Source organism: Squalius cephalus (assembly GCF_949319135.1).
Source record: "Squalius cephalus genome assembly, chromosome: 1".
Taxonomy (NCBI): Eukaryota; Metazoa; Chordata; class Actinopteri; order Cypriniformes; family Leuciscidae; genus Squalius; species Squalius cephalus.
The window spans coordinates 8887456-8902781 of NC_137122.1; the positions used below are offsets into that span (position 1 = coordinate 8887456).

At 37.3% G+C, this 15326-nt stretch overlaps 2 long non-coding RNA genes across 2 annotated transcripts; one reads left to right on the top strand and one right to left on the bottom strand.

Annotated features, from left to right (window-relative positions):
- Window positions 1-5221: 5221 nt before the first annotated feature.
- On the bottom strand, window positions 5222-6772 carry LOC307164083. The gene is made up of 3 exons (XR_013822209.1): window positions 6717-6772; window positions 5836-5945; window positions 5222-5709 (listed from the first exon to the last, which is right to left on the bottom strand). It is a non-coding gene; the product is annotated as an uncharacterized lncRNA (long non-coding RNA).
- Window positions 6773-10150: 3378 nt separating this feature from the next.
- On the top strand, window positions 10151-13749 carry LOC307164060. Its single transcript, XR_013822200.1, has 4 exons — window positions 10151-10293; window positions 10786-10872; window positions 13542-13589; window positions 13735-13749. It is a non-coding gene; the product is annotated as an uncharacterized lncRNA (long non-coding RNA).
- The last annotated feature ends 1577 nt before the right edge of the window (window positions 13750-15326 follow it).

Consider the following 15326-nt stretch of genomic DNA (forward strand, 5'->3'; position numbering starts at 1 on the left):
AGGGGTGACGTCAGTCTTTAGAGAGGTCAGGGCTGCCCCCACTGGCTCTCTCAGCTGACAGAGACGCTCCAGCATGTTACAAGTGCTGTTCCAGCGAGTGTCCACTTCAGTTATCATTTTCAGGACTGGTCTCCCCATCTGCTCCTGTACTTGGACCAGTCTCTCTTTTGCTGTAGTGCTGGTTCGGAAATAGGTCACGAGTTTCCTACATTTGGATCGAATGTCGTTGAAGCTACTGATGTCATCAAAAGATTTCCTCACAATAAGGTTTAGTGCATATCGCATGCCTAACATTCATTGATCTTACACATGCTATCATGTTGGCTGCAGCATCAGTTACCAGGCACTTCACTTCATCCTTTATGCCCCACTCCTCCATGAGCTTGATATGTCCAGTAGTTCTCAGCAGAATGACTCTTAGGGAAATGCTCTACACCTAGTAAAATAGTGCAGAGCTTGTCATTGTCATCTATAAAAGGACAAGTTACTGCTAGGTAGGCATCCATGTTTAGGGATGTCCACATGTCAGAGGAAAGGCTTATAGTCGCAACTGCTCTCTGGCCTTCTCCTTAGCCTCCTTGTGTTTATGATCATCAACCATGACCTTCAAAGCCTGTGGATAAAAATAAATGCAGCTACTCTTACTTTTAACTTGTTAAATAATGATGAACCGCTTTATTAATCACATACCTTTCGAGCTGGGATAACATAAGTGAGATCCAACACATGCAGGAGCTCCCTAAACCCATCATCATCCACAATGGAAAAGGGTTGGGGGCCCGTGATGACCATGTTAATCAGGGCCTCATTCACCATTTCTTTCTTGGAATCTATAATAAAATAAAATGCAGGTGTATTGTAGGAGCCTAAAATATCATTTAAATAATGTTTATTATTATTATTATTATCTATTACTTTGACTCCTGTGTGGATTGTTAGTAGTTTGTGCTTGCTCATGCAGTGCTCGATAATGCCTGAGCATGGAGGAGGTGTTATTGCTGTATGTCAGCTCCTTTAGGCACAGCAAGCATTTCACCTTGAAACATAAATGAATAGACATGAAATATAATACAGCCATATAGTGAGGATTATTTTAATATCAAGACAGAAATAATAATAATAATAATAATAATAATACACATACCTTATTGTGAGCAACAATTTCAAAATACTCCCAGACAGGGCAGGATTTCCTCTTTCTTGCTGGCTCCATTACAAGGAGAAAGGTCACAAAACGCGTTATGGTTATTGCATTATTATTATTATTTATTTTTTTTTTTTTATTTGAATGCTTTATTTCGGACATAAACATAAAACAAGTAACAAAGAAAGTAAACTGAAAAATAAAAAAGACAAACAAACCAACAATTAATGATAATAATATTAAACCAACATGTCCGAAAAGGAGTAGGATGAAGCATAAGCTTATTAAAACCTACCCCTTCTCCACTATTCAAGAAACAATCAGTTTTCCCTAATAAACATATTTACATAATACCTATCTACAAAAAATAGAAAATAAATAAATTAAGCAAACACATACATAAATTATTTACAAAAACACCCAATTGCTAACTCCCTTCCTCCTCCCTGTACCTTGTGAAAACCATGTGTTTGTACTGCTTCTTAAACTGGATCATGCTTGGACATCGCTTAAGCTCCACACCTAGACTGTTCCACAACCTCACTCCACAAACAGAAACACAAAAACCTTTTATAGTTGTACGTGCCCGCTGATGTTTTAAATTAAACTCCCCTCTCAAGTTATAACCCCCCTCTCTGTTAAAAAACAATTTTTGAATATTTCCCGGAAGTTTATTATGTATTGCTTTGTACATGATTTGTGCTGTTTGAAAATGAACCAGGTCAATTAATTTTAATGTTTTTGATTTTAAGAAAAGTAAATTTGTGTGCTCTCTGTAACCAGTATTATGTATTATTCTTATGGCTCTTTTCTGCAATATAAATAGTGATTGTATTGAACATTTATAAGTATTGCCCCATACCTCTGCACCATACTGTAAATATGGTAAAATCAATGAACAATAGAGAATGTGGAGTGATTTGTGGTCCAGAATATGTCTTGCTTTACTAAGAACAGAAATACTCCTTGACAATTTGCTGTAAACATATTTTATATGTGACTTCCAGTTTATTTTATCATCAATTATTACCCCAAGAAACTTATTTTCATTTACTCTTTCAATGCTCACCCCATCTATTTGTAACTGTACCTGTGTATTCTTATTACAATTACTGAATAATATGAATTTGGTTTTACTTAAGTTTATTGATAATTTGTTTCTATCAAACCACATTTTCATTTTACACATTTCAGAAGTAATCCTCACCAGTAGTTCATGCAAATCTCCCCCAGAACAGAAAATACTAGTGTCATCTGCAAATAATACTATTTTTAATGTTTTTGAAATGTTACATATATCATTGATATATAATAAGAACAGTTTTGGACCTAATACTGATCCCTGGGGGACGCCACAAACAATGTCCAAACATGATGATGAATATTCACCCAACTTCACAAATTGTTTTCTGTTGCTTAAATAACTTCTCACCCAGTGCAATACTAATCCCCTGATCCCATACCGTTCCAGTTTATTGATTAATATTTCGTGATTGATTGTGTCAAAAGCTTTTTTAAGATCAATGAATATTCCAATTGAATGCAGTCTTTGGTCTATTGCTTCTGTGATCAACTGAACTGATTCAGTTAATGCCAGTGATGTTGTATTGTTTGTTCTAAATCCATATTGACTGTCAGAAAGTAATTTGTATTTGTTTATGAAATTTTCTAATCGGTTATTGAATAGTTTTTCTAATATTTTTGAAAATTGTGAAAGTAAAGAAACAGGTCTGTAATTTGTGAAGTGGTGTCTATCCCCAGTTTTATACAATGGCACAACTTTTGCTATTTTCATTTTATTAGGAAATTTACCAGTTTGAAATGATAAATTACAGATGTATGTAAGTGGTTTTGAAATCCCATCAATTACTTTTTTTAAAACTTTCATATCAATTTCATTTAAATCGGTAGATGTTTTTCCTTTACAGTTATTTACTATATGTATTATTTCTTTTTCTTCAACTGCTGTAAGAAACATTGAACACGGATTTCTCACTATGAGATTATCCTCCCAATCCCCAGATGACAGTGAATCAGGAATTTTTTCTGCTAGGTTTGGTCCAACATTCACAAAAAAATTATTAAAACTATTTACCACATCATCCATATTATCTTTTTTCATATTGTTATCAATAAAATATTGAGGGTAGCTCTTTTGTTTCAAACCATTTTTAATAATGCTGTTCAATATGTTCCATGTTCCTTTAATATTGTTTTTGTTATTATCTAATATTTTACTATAGTAATCTTTCCTACATACCCTTATAATATTGGTTAACTTATTCTTATATTTTTTGTATTTATTTTCTGCCTCTTTAGTCCTTCGTTTTATGAATTCTCTATATAGTGTATTTTTCTTTTTACAGGCATTTTGTAATCCCTTCGTGAGCCATGGTTGATCTTTGTATTTTTGTTTTCTGTAATACTGTTTTATTGGACAATTTTTATCATATAATGATGTGAATATACTTAGAAAAGTTTCATATGCACTATCAACATTGCTTTCATTATATACCTTTTCCCAATTTAGTGCCAGTAGATTGTTCTTAAATGCAGTTATAGTTTCCGCTGTCCTTACTCGTCTGTATTTTAGTTTGTCTTCTGGCTGTTTTCTCTGGTTATTGCTATTATAAACAGTAAAAACCGGTAGGTGGTCACTGATGTCGTTAATTAATAATCCACTCACTGTATTATTGTCAATGTCATTAGTGAATATGTTATCGATTAAAGTAGCACAATGGGATGTGATTCTACTCGGTCTGGTAATTTTGGGGTATAAACTCATGCTGTACATTGTATTAATAAATTCATCAATAACTTTGTGCCTATTTGGATTAAGCAGGTCAATATTTAAATCACCACAGATAAATACAACTTTTTGATTAGTTTTTGAAAACATTCCCTCTATCCAGTTATTGAATGCTTCAATACTAGAGCCTGGTGCTCTGTATATACAGCTGATTATTACATTTTTACTTTTTTCTTCATATATTTCAATTGTTATACATTCTAATAAATTATCAATCACAGTTGTCATTTTTTCTACTACTTTATAGTTTAACATTTTATCTACATACACAGCCACTCCTCCTCCACTCTTGTTCTTTCTATTTATACAGTTAAATTCATATCCATCAAGTTCAAAATCCGTTCCTTTATCTTTATTTATCCATGTTTCTGATATAGCAATAATTTTAAATGGTTTTATAAACTGACTTTCAAACGGAAAGAATTTCAAACGGTGTACGCACAGAACAGAGGTGTGGGGTGAGCAAAGCTCATTATCATTTAAAGACACATGCACTGAAACGGCGTGCTGAAAACAGAGCTGTTTTTGACCAGGTGAAATTAGTGTTTTCTTACAATACTAATGAGAATTTTTAATTAAAGTATATTACAAACTTTTAATTTAGACCCTAAAGAATCATATTAGCTTGTACAAAAATGGCATTATATGACCCCTTTAAAAGAGAGAACACCAACTACAAGAAACAAAACAAACCCCCTGTAGCATTCCAGCCGGAATTTATTCAGACGATGCACTCAATGATCATAACTGATGGGCTATGGTGGGGTATTCCAACCCATTTATTCACAGTGTAACCATAGACACACCGTAAGAGCTGAAATCATGACATAAAACATAAAATCATTCACTTAATATTAACATGTTTCACTTTTAACTTGCTGGTACATAGGATGAGCATAGCACGCGCTAGCGCTAGCATGCTGGCTAACTCTGGAACTTGATAACATTCAGGAAATACATTTACAAATTATCTGAAAATTAAACAACACAAACTCCACAAAATACCTGTTCGCCTTCCAGCTAGATGCTAAATTAAAGGATGGAAAACGATTCCTTTTTGATCAGTAACTTTCTTCCAGTAAACAAACAGTAGCGTTTCACTTTCCTTCTCATTTCTTCATTGAATAGACGCATGCGCAAATTGCGCATGAAAGGGAAACCACATCACTGTCTTCACAATAAAAGCCATGTGAACATTATAAAGTAAAATTCGCTTAGGGATATTAAATTCTGAGCAATATCATTTAAAACATTTACACCCCCCAAAAAACTAGCGGACACTCGAGGAGGACTGACCGGCCACTGGCGAGAGCCCACTCTAAAATTCCCAAGTAAAATTCACCAAAAATGTGCCAAAAAAAAAAAAGAAGAGACAAACACACACCACACGCACACACACACACAGAGAAAAGATGTGCACACCACAGTGTACATGCAGCACCAACGGAGGGTATCCACCAGAGACCACACCCGCCTTCTAACCAGCACCCCTCAGTGATCCGCTAAAACAACAAAACAAGAATAAAACAAATTAGTGGTTCTCAGAATAAAAGAAAGCTCAGAAACTGACCATTATAGTTTAAGCAGACTCTTATGTAGACTAATAACAGCAGCAATACCCAGCCTTACTAGACGCGTCACAATATTAAATATTAAATTAATAAACAGACCTTAACCAACAAAACCAAAAGAAAGAAAAAGGTTACATTTCCCAAAAAGTGATAAAAGGGGGGAGGAAAGACAGCAGTGGCAAATCCTAAAGAAAACCAAATAAACAAATGTTACATCAGATAAATATAACATCAAATAAACATGATAAACTACACAAATAAATATTGCCACTCCCCCAGCTACATCACTCCAAAAACACATAAAACCCTACCGGTGCTCTGATGGGTTGAACAGCATCACAGCGCCATTTTCAATGGTCACTAACACACGTCCACCAGCCCCACGACCATCAGGGAGATCTAATCAGCCGAAAACAAATCCCTACAAATTGTTAAAAGCAAGTCACAAATTTCAAACTAAATGAAAATCATTCTGACCTACCTCTCACTCAATATACAGCACCCACACACAAGCGTGGGGGAAACAGCCTACAAACAAAACAAACAGGGATCACTTAAAAGATAGTACTATCCGAACTTCGCTTAGGGGTAGTGATGTGACGTTTGGCACAGAGGCTTCGAAGCTTGTATCAAAAAAACAAAACATCACACAGTGAAGCAGTGTATCGGAGCTTGATTCGTTTTGCCATAACCACGTGATCTGTGACGTCTGAAGCTTCGTTTCCCAGTTCACAAGCACTTCACCATTCCACAATAATTTTATTTTATTTTGATTATATATGCCTACATGAGCCTTGCCTATGAACTCGTAGGATTAGGACTGAGGCTAAAGTTTATGTGAATAAGGCTGCATTTGTAGATCATACTGTTGTTTGATAGAACTACATCAACACTAACACATGGATTATGAGGATTAATTGTATTGCTTTGTGGTTTACAGAGCACAAAGAGATTTATTAAATGAAACAATAAAAAAATGGATGGGTCTTCTGGGACAGAAAGGCAGCTTTTCCACCTTTTGACCACAAGATGTCGTTAGTGTGCAATGTGTTGAAAAGCTTCGAGTAATGAACCATTTTACAATACATTCAAGGGGAAAGCCCCAGTGCTTCACAAAGCTTCATTTCACCATCACTACTTAGGGGGCAACAGTAAATACAGAATGTGGAGTGAAAGTAGCAACAACGATTACCTTCTTTGAAGTCTCAAACGGAAAACAAAGCCAGTAGCCCACGCAAACCACTGCTCTTCCGGTCTTATGGGCATTTCACACAGGACGCGGTATGCGCGGCGCTGCGCTATAAAACCCATTCATCTCAATGGCTTGCGCCGCGCAAGGACGTTTTGTTTCTGCGTCGACCAAAGCGCAAGCGCAGCGGTGCGCATCATTGGCGTGCTCACGCGCATGCCGCGGTCAAAGTTCAAAATAGTTCAACTTTTGCAGCTGCGTGCTCTGACGATTACCAGCACGGCCAATAGAATCGGGGGGTCCAAACAAGCACGGAAATCAAAATGGATGAAAGTAAATTATATTAAGACATCGTATGGTATGATCGATCGTCTCATAGACAGACAGATTTACATTAAAAATAGTTGTGTTTTAAAAGCCATGTAACTTGTAGGTAGTCAATGTGTGTAAACAGTTTTTCCGCGTTGTATCTGAAGGGCAACGCTGAACCCAGCGGCAAGCAACGCACATACCGCGTCCTGTGTGAAAGGCCCATTAAACAGCGCACGGAAATCTAATCGCGTGCACAACGCCGCCCACAGAGAAACGCTCTTAAAGGGGCCATGTCACTTTTACCTTGCGATAGATAGATAGATAGATAGATAGATAGATAGATAGATAGATAGATAGATAGAGGCGGATCTGATCTATTTCTCAGGGCTGGAGAGAGTAAAGCAGAACATTATAATCCATGTGTAGAAACTCTTCCTGAAGACATTTAATATCTGCTTTACAGACGCTCATGAAGTGTGTGCAGATACTTTCTGTTTCACCAAACTGGAGCTGATGTTTCAAAATACTTTAAAAACTTAATTTTCTACAAGTTAGTCATGGATAGTGGAAATCTTTTCAGTAGCAAAACTATTTTTTCACTAATAATGTAATAATCATATTTCTGGATTTTAACGTAATGCGGGAAACTGCTAAAAGAAAGAAGTGAGACTAACAGTAATTCTCTCGTGTGCAAAAGTAGCCAATAAACTGTTCAGAGCAGATGTGTGTTGAGACAGTGTGGTTCACAGTATATGCACTTCTCACACGTTTCACACACACTTAAAGCAACACTTTAGTGTCACTATAGCAACTCTAGTTTATAGTCTCAAACAGAAAACAAAGCCAGTAGCCCACGCAAACAACTGCTCTTCCGGTCTTAAAAAGTAATTTAATCACGTACACAACTCCGCCCACAAAGAAACACTCTTAAAGGGGCCATGACACTTTTACCTTGTCTTACCTTTTCATTAATAATGTAATAATTGTATTTCTAGATTTTAACGGCATGTGGGAAACTGCTAAAATAAAGAAGTGAGACTAACAGTAAATCTCTCGTGTGCAAAAGTAGCCAATAAACTCTTCAGAGCAGATGTGTGTTGAGACAGTGTGTTCACTCATTTGATGAGATCATAGGAAGTGAGTAACCAGCTGATGCTGATGATGTTTAAAGGAAGAGCTGTGACTATATATAATGAAGAGGAGGAGCTGTAATGAAGAGAAAGAGCTGTAACTATATATAATGATGAGAAAGACTGACAGAAACACAAAATGGCTGATAAGTGTGATCTGTGTCTGCTGGGACTGATCATTCTCTCTTCACTTCTCACAGGTAAAGAAATCTGTATTTTCTCTAAAGACATTGTAGGATTGTAAATTATATTTGAAATGAACAAAGACGTTTGCTTTACTGTTTTCCACCCCCTCTTTCTACCACAATGACCATCTGTAGCTCCTAACGGCACAGAGGGGCTGATAGTGATCACTGTAGGCCAAGATGTGTGTACTTCAGGGGTCGATGAATTGTCACACATTTAGTACCGTGGGGGAAGTTGTAATTATCTGATTGGTCAGTTTGAACGTCTCACATTTGGGTTTTAGTCACATGGTCAGAAAAGGATAAAAGAAGATTGTAACAGTTGCTCTGTCTCTTTTATTCTCTGGGTCCCTTTCTTGGGTCTCTCTCTCTCTCTCTCTCTCTCTCTCTCTCTCTCTCTCTCTCTCTCTCTCTCTCTCTCTCTCTCTCTCTCTCTCTGGTAACATTTTACATATATGCTAGGTACAATTATTGGTACAAGTTATCATCTCATTTCATTTATTTTGTAACTATTTTAAGTATAACTATAACCATGTTGTCAATAATCCTTAAAACTAATAAACTTTCAATTACAAATAATGTGCTAACTAGTTTTGATTTGGTATTGACTTGCTATATAATATAATAGTAGTGCTATCTATTGCAATACAATACCGTCACTCTCTATAGCAACGCTCTCCCACATATTAATCTATTGTAACTGCGCTTATTTCCGTCATTGGTATAAGTGGCAGTGGGTGGAATAGACAAGACATGTACAGTTTTCTACCATCTTGCTGACAACGTTTCTTTAGTCACTCGTCAGTCCTGCAGGAAATCCTCCCTTACAACATTTAGTGGAATTAGTCTGGAAAGAGTTAATTTGAACATGCTCAGTTTATTCTTGCACACATTCACGTTGTGATCTCAGAGTTGTGTATTGATACACACAGATCATACTGTATTATTCCTGATACTGGACATAGTGTCACTCAAACATCTGATGATGAAGAATTATCTTCATATTAAGAGTGTGTCAGTGATTTGAACAGCTCTCTGATAAAGACTAATAGTTTATTCTGGAGAGTGTGTTGTTTGCTTTAAGTGAGGAACAATACTATGATTTAAAACTTCTGCTTTTTATGCTGGTATGTTTTATGGTTTAATTTATTAATATATATCATAATGATCACTGAGATATACTGTGTTTCAGGAACCAGTGGAGTGGATGATCATGTGTTCATCAGTTCTGGTGAAAATGTCTCTCTGCCCTGTAATAATGCTCTTTCTGACTGCAAATCAACTACATGGATCTACTATAACATATTCAGACGTTCAGAGATAGTTGCACTGATTACTAAAGGGATAAAGAAGAAAGACACAGAGAAACATGAGAGACTGAGTCTGAAGTCTGACTGCTCTCTGAACATCAAGAACGTCACAGGAGAAGAAGATCATGGATTATACAGATGCAGACAATATGTGGATGGACAGAAACAAGGATCTGATGCACATGTTTTTCTGCATGTTCTTCATGGTAAGTTTATGATTATGTGGTCAATTTAAAATTCTCCCTTTAAACTCAGATGATGATTGAAGAGTCTGTGATTTGTGATTTGTGTTCAGTTTCAGTGTCTCCATCATCATCATCATCTTCATCCTCACAGACTGAGATCAGTCCAGGCCGCTCTGTGACTCTCTCCTGTCAGTTGTATTCATATACAGGATCTGGATTCTCCTGTGATAAATGGGTCAGTTCTGAGGGAGTTGAGCTGTTGTGGGTGAATCAGACTGGTGTTGATCTGAAGACAGACTCCAGATACCAGATATTATCATCATCAGATCAATATCGCTGTATCATCATCACTCTGACTACAACACTCCTGAATGAAGATGACAACAGAGAGTGGAGATGTCAGCTTACTCACAGAAATCAAGTCAAGACCTCAGTCAGATACACTGTCAAGTATTCAGGTGAGAAGACAGTGTTAGAAGAGCCTCATAATGTCAGTAACACTAAGGTCTATCAGTATCACTGAACCAGAACAAACTGAGGGAACAAAAGCTTCTTTGACTCTCAGAGAAGAGTAACTCAAAGCATTGCTTCAAACTAATGAACTGCAGTGAAGTAACAGTCCAAAACGTGATGCTGGAAATAATAAAGGAATTGAAACTTGACCGCAAAAATATTAACTTTTTATGTAATATGATGATCAAAGTTAAAATATGATGGTCATATTGTACAGCACATGTGTCAAACTCCAGTCCTGGAGGGCCACTGTCCTGCAGAGTTTATCTCCAACCAGCCTGGAAGTTTCTAGTAATCCTGAAGACCTTGATTAGCTGGATCAGGTGTGTTTAATTAGGGTTGAAGCTAAACTCTGCAGGGTTGTAGCCCTCCAGGAACTGAGTTTGACACCCCTGTTGTACAGTATTAATGATCTGAACTAACATTCATCTTCACAGCTCAAGCTGATTCAACGACAGCAGTGAATCCAGTCCACATCACACACTCTCAGGATCCCTCAACTATAAACACACACGTTTCTAAAGGTACATCATCACTGTCTTTCTCACATCAGTGCTTTTCAGAGCATAATGCTAGAGTTATCTTCAGTGTTAACTCATCAAAATATGACTGTCATATTCTACAGTATGATTGTCACATTGAGTTGTTGTTTTAGTTTCATTTCATGGACTTTTATGGTGTGTCCCAATTAGCGTACTTATGCATATTCTAGGACATGTTTAGTATAAACAGTGAGAGTAGTGTGTTCATATAACACTCCGGTTCTTTCACTCGATTCTCCCAGAAAGCGTCACATGAAGACGATATGTTGAGCTCATCCATGCAGCTGTCCCAATTACTTATGCATATTCTAGGACAGCCATTCCCAAACTGTGGTCCGTGAGGGTACTGCAGGTGGTCCGTGGAAAGGCAAAATAAAATATAAAATAATATATTTTTTTTTACCTTCATTTTACTAGGAAATTCCCATTAAAAAAAAGTAAAAAGAATATGTAGGCCTATATTGATATAACATTTTAATTAAATTGTCAAGTTATTGTGTGATTACTAAAATAGCCTTGTGGTGTTCTGCCGTGACATTCAAGTTCAGTGCCGTTAGAACCACAACATTGGTTCGGTGGACAGCAACACGTTCTCTGAAGAGAAAAGGGCAGAGGCAAATCTCATTATCACATCACATGCATAGCCTTTAATGGTGCGTTCACAACGGACGAAATTTCGCTTCAAACTTTTGTTTTTATTGGTACAAAGTGGTCAAGCGTATCACTAGACGCAGCAGGCGCGAATTTGACATATGATCCCTTTTTGAATTTGACGCGCTCGCGTCCGGTGTGAACGCACTGTGGCATAGGCAGTTTATATGAAACGAAATGTTTATAAATGGAATGAATAAGGCCTGTTATTATTTTAATTTCCAGTTAGTTTCTTGATTTCGCGTTTCTGAAATGTTTTGCTGATGTGCTGTTAAGTGGACAAACTCAAGCCTAGGTACTTTTTGAGGACTTGTAAAACTCTGAAGATTAAAAATCACCTAAAATCGCCAAAGGTTTTGAAATGTTGACTATATTCCAGTGTTCTTATTACTGTATAGATTTCATACTCCATTGCTATGGAAATAAGCATGTTGTTCAAATGAACCTGATTATGCCCTCGGGCGCTTCAGTAAATAAATAAATATATGTGGCAGCCGTTGTGTGCAGTAGGCTAAACTTGCTTTTAACAAGCCTGTTGTACTGATATGATGACCAATGATAGTTTTAGTGCTAGTAAGCCTATTTAGAGGTGTGGATTAATTCAGGTAGGACTCTGAGACATATTTTATTATGAGGTGGAAAATTATCAAAAAACATACATGTAAAAGTAAACAAAACAAAATAAGAGAGAAACACAAAATAAGCCGTACACTCGTAATGCTCGGCAACAAGTTTAACAGATAAAACTTCAGTTATTCATCAAGTCTGGGTGTCTTATGACCCCAATATGAAATAAACTGATTTAAATATATTTTTAAAATATATATTTTTGACCCTAAAGAATAATAGTTATCTCTGCCTACATTTTGTTTCTGTCTGACCGGAGAAAGTTTGTCCTGCCATTCACCTCAACAGCTCAGATGAAACTGAAGAGAAAATGGCCGACTTCACTTATTTTTTACTCTAATGCTCAATTCGCCTTCTTATACTACGCCCTAAAAGTATGTGCTCTTTTTTTGTGAGAAAAAAAAAAAAGAAAAAAAAACCTACATTGTTTCAGCCCAGATCCGGCCCACATCTGGCACATGTGGAAAGATGATCTGGCCCACATGCAGCGTGGAATGACGGCCTTTGGGTGGACCGCTCCTGTTTGCCAGATCCGCTCCTGTTTGCCAGATCCGCTCCTGTTTGCAAAATAGTAATAAGTGAAGCTGGTAATGCTGTTTGTGGAGTTGTTTAATCCTCCTCTGCTGAGATCTACACAGATTTAATGTCTTTACTCTTCAGTTGATTTCATCTAAGGCTGTGGCTGAAGTCAGTTGTAGTTCTTGTGTTTCTGCTCGTCTCTTTTTCTGTTCTCTTCTTTCCTTCAGTGATTCTGCTTGTTAACAGGCTTATTAAGGCTGAGATGACTCCATATTTAATATACACAGGTTTTGTGGCTCAGTAAGGTCCAGTTCTGGTTTATTTCTTTGCTCTTGGCTGACATGTGGCATTGTTATGGCCTGCTTGTGGCCCAGATCTGGCAAACAGGAGCGGTCCGCCCAAGGGCCGTCATTCCACGCTGCATGTGGGCCAGATCATCTTTCCACATGTGCCAGACGTGGGCCGGCTCTGGGATGTCACAATGTTGCTATGTGGGTTATAGCTAGCCTAACGGCTAAGATGCTAACAGACTTTTTCGAAGACACTAAACCATTTCTGTAAACGAAATATTCAACAGAAGCGTATCAATTACATGTAAGAAAGTGTCAGGAACAGTTGTGTGTATTATTTGTGTAACTTTAGGGCATAGACTTGCCTGAAAGCCGTGAAAACAACAGTGAGACAGAGTTTTTTGCAGCTTGTCTGTTGAGTTGCCCCATTTTAAATCATACACTCATTGGGAGCTGAGTCCCGCTAAAATGAAAATCCTGTGTGAAGATTAAGTATTATGTGATGATGATGTTGTGTATATGTGGCATTATGTGTTGAACTGAACTAACAGACGTGATCCACAGATCCAGGAGAAACTGAAGTCAGTGTGACTGCTGGATCATTATACAGAGGTACGACACGTTCATTTATACTGACAGCTTTATAACATTAAACTATCAGTCAGTCTGTAAAAGCTTCATCAATAACTGTTGATAGTTGAATACCCTTGACTTCAGTCATGTACAGTTTCTCTTCTTCCTCTCATGTTTCCTGCAGTGATTGTGACTATTGTTGAGATGGCAGTGTTTGCTGCTCCTACTGTGATTCTTCTTCAGATCATCTGTGCAAGAAGAGCTGGTGAGTTTTGAGCCGCACACAATCTGATGATTCACACTCATCTGATCTGGAACAATCTGCAATCATGATAAAAACACATACGAGAGGTCAGTCAATGCTTTTATTTTGCAGGGAGGAAGGACTCGAAGCACCCAGAGGAAATAGAGATGCCGACAATATTACAATAAAATACTGATGAGTTTAGAGCCAATCTGCAGCAATATTTACAATAGCAGAAACTTACAGAGGATTGTTCATTGTTTTATTTTCTTCTTCTCAGAAAACAGAGAAAAAACTCTGATCACAATGAAGAAATAGTGACACCAAGTTTAGATTACATTTTCTTGTGCTTCATATATAAACTGCTTTAAATATAATATTAAATAAAGTAATGGACAGATTCAGACTGTATAATCTCTCTCTGTTCTGTGTGATGGAGCTGATTTGGTGATTCTTGTATCTTGTCTGTTCATTCCTGTTTTTAGCATCTTTTATTTTTTTAATTTTGAATGATTACCGTATTTTTCGGACTATAAGTCGCATCAGTCAAAAAATGCGTCATGAAGAGGAAAAAAACATATATAAGTCGCACTGGACTATAAGTCGCATTTATTTAGAAATTTATTTCACAAAATCCAAGACCAAGAACAGACATTTAATCAATATAGGCAAGTTATTCAACTACACAGAACAACAGGCTGAATAGGTGTCCGGTGTGTTAACGCAACACATTAACAGTTATTCAGCTACACAATAGCATAAATAACATATACCTGGGAGGCTGAATAGGCTAAATTAACATAAGCCAGCGAGTCCAACAAGAAATTTACCAGTAAACAAGTTCACCAAGCTCCCGCAATCTCATTCCAAATCATTTTCTTCATCCCTTTGTGTCGCTTCTGAACAACTCCGCCAACTAGAGCGCCCTCTCGCAGCTGTAGACGGTAATGTTTTCTCTTGGTTCATCTCAGTCTGAATTAATTTTGATATATAAGTCGCACCTGATTATAAGTCGCAGGACCAGCCAAGCTATGAAAAAAAGTGCGACTTATAGTCCGGAAAATACGGTAATGCTAATTTTCTTAATAAAACCTAGTAACCCACAAGCTTCATTACACCGTCTAATGTAGATAAACTGCCGCGCTTGTGACAGGGCGCATGTTTAACTGAAAGAACGAGCAGAGAGAGAGAGACCCCGGTCGCGCGCACACACTCTCTCTCTCTCTTCGGAGCCAGGCGAAAATGTAAACAAGACTTCACCGTCTCCAAACTAGATGCTGTCTTGCTCTCTCTCCCTCGCACATATTAATCAAAATAAATAGACATGGTGGTAAAAGGTCGGAAGACCAAAGTTTCATGTGTAAATACAGTAACACACCATTGCGATACATCCATATGAAGACGTTGTTCTGCAGGTTCGTCGTCTTCATTTTCATCTCGCTCCGGCTCCGACTCTGGCTCGAACATGTAAGGCTGGCTGGACAAGTCTTCCGGTGTTGACATTTTGTTAATAACGTGTGAATAAAAAGTTT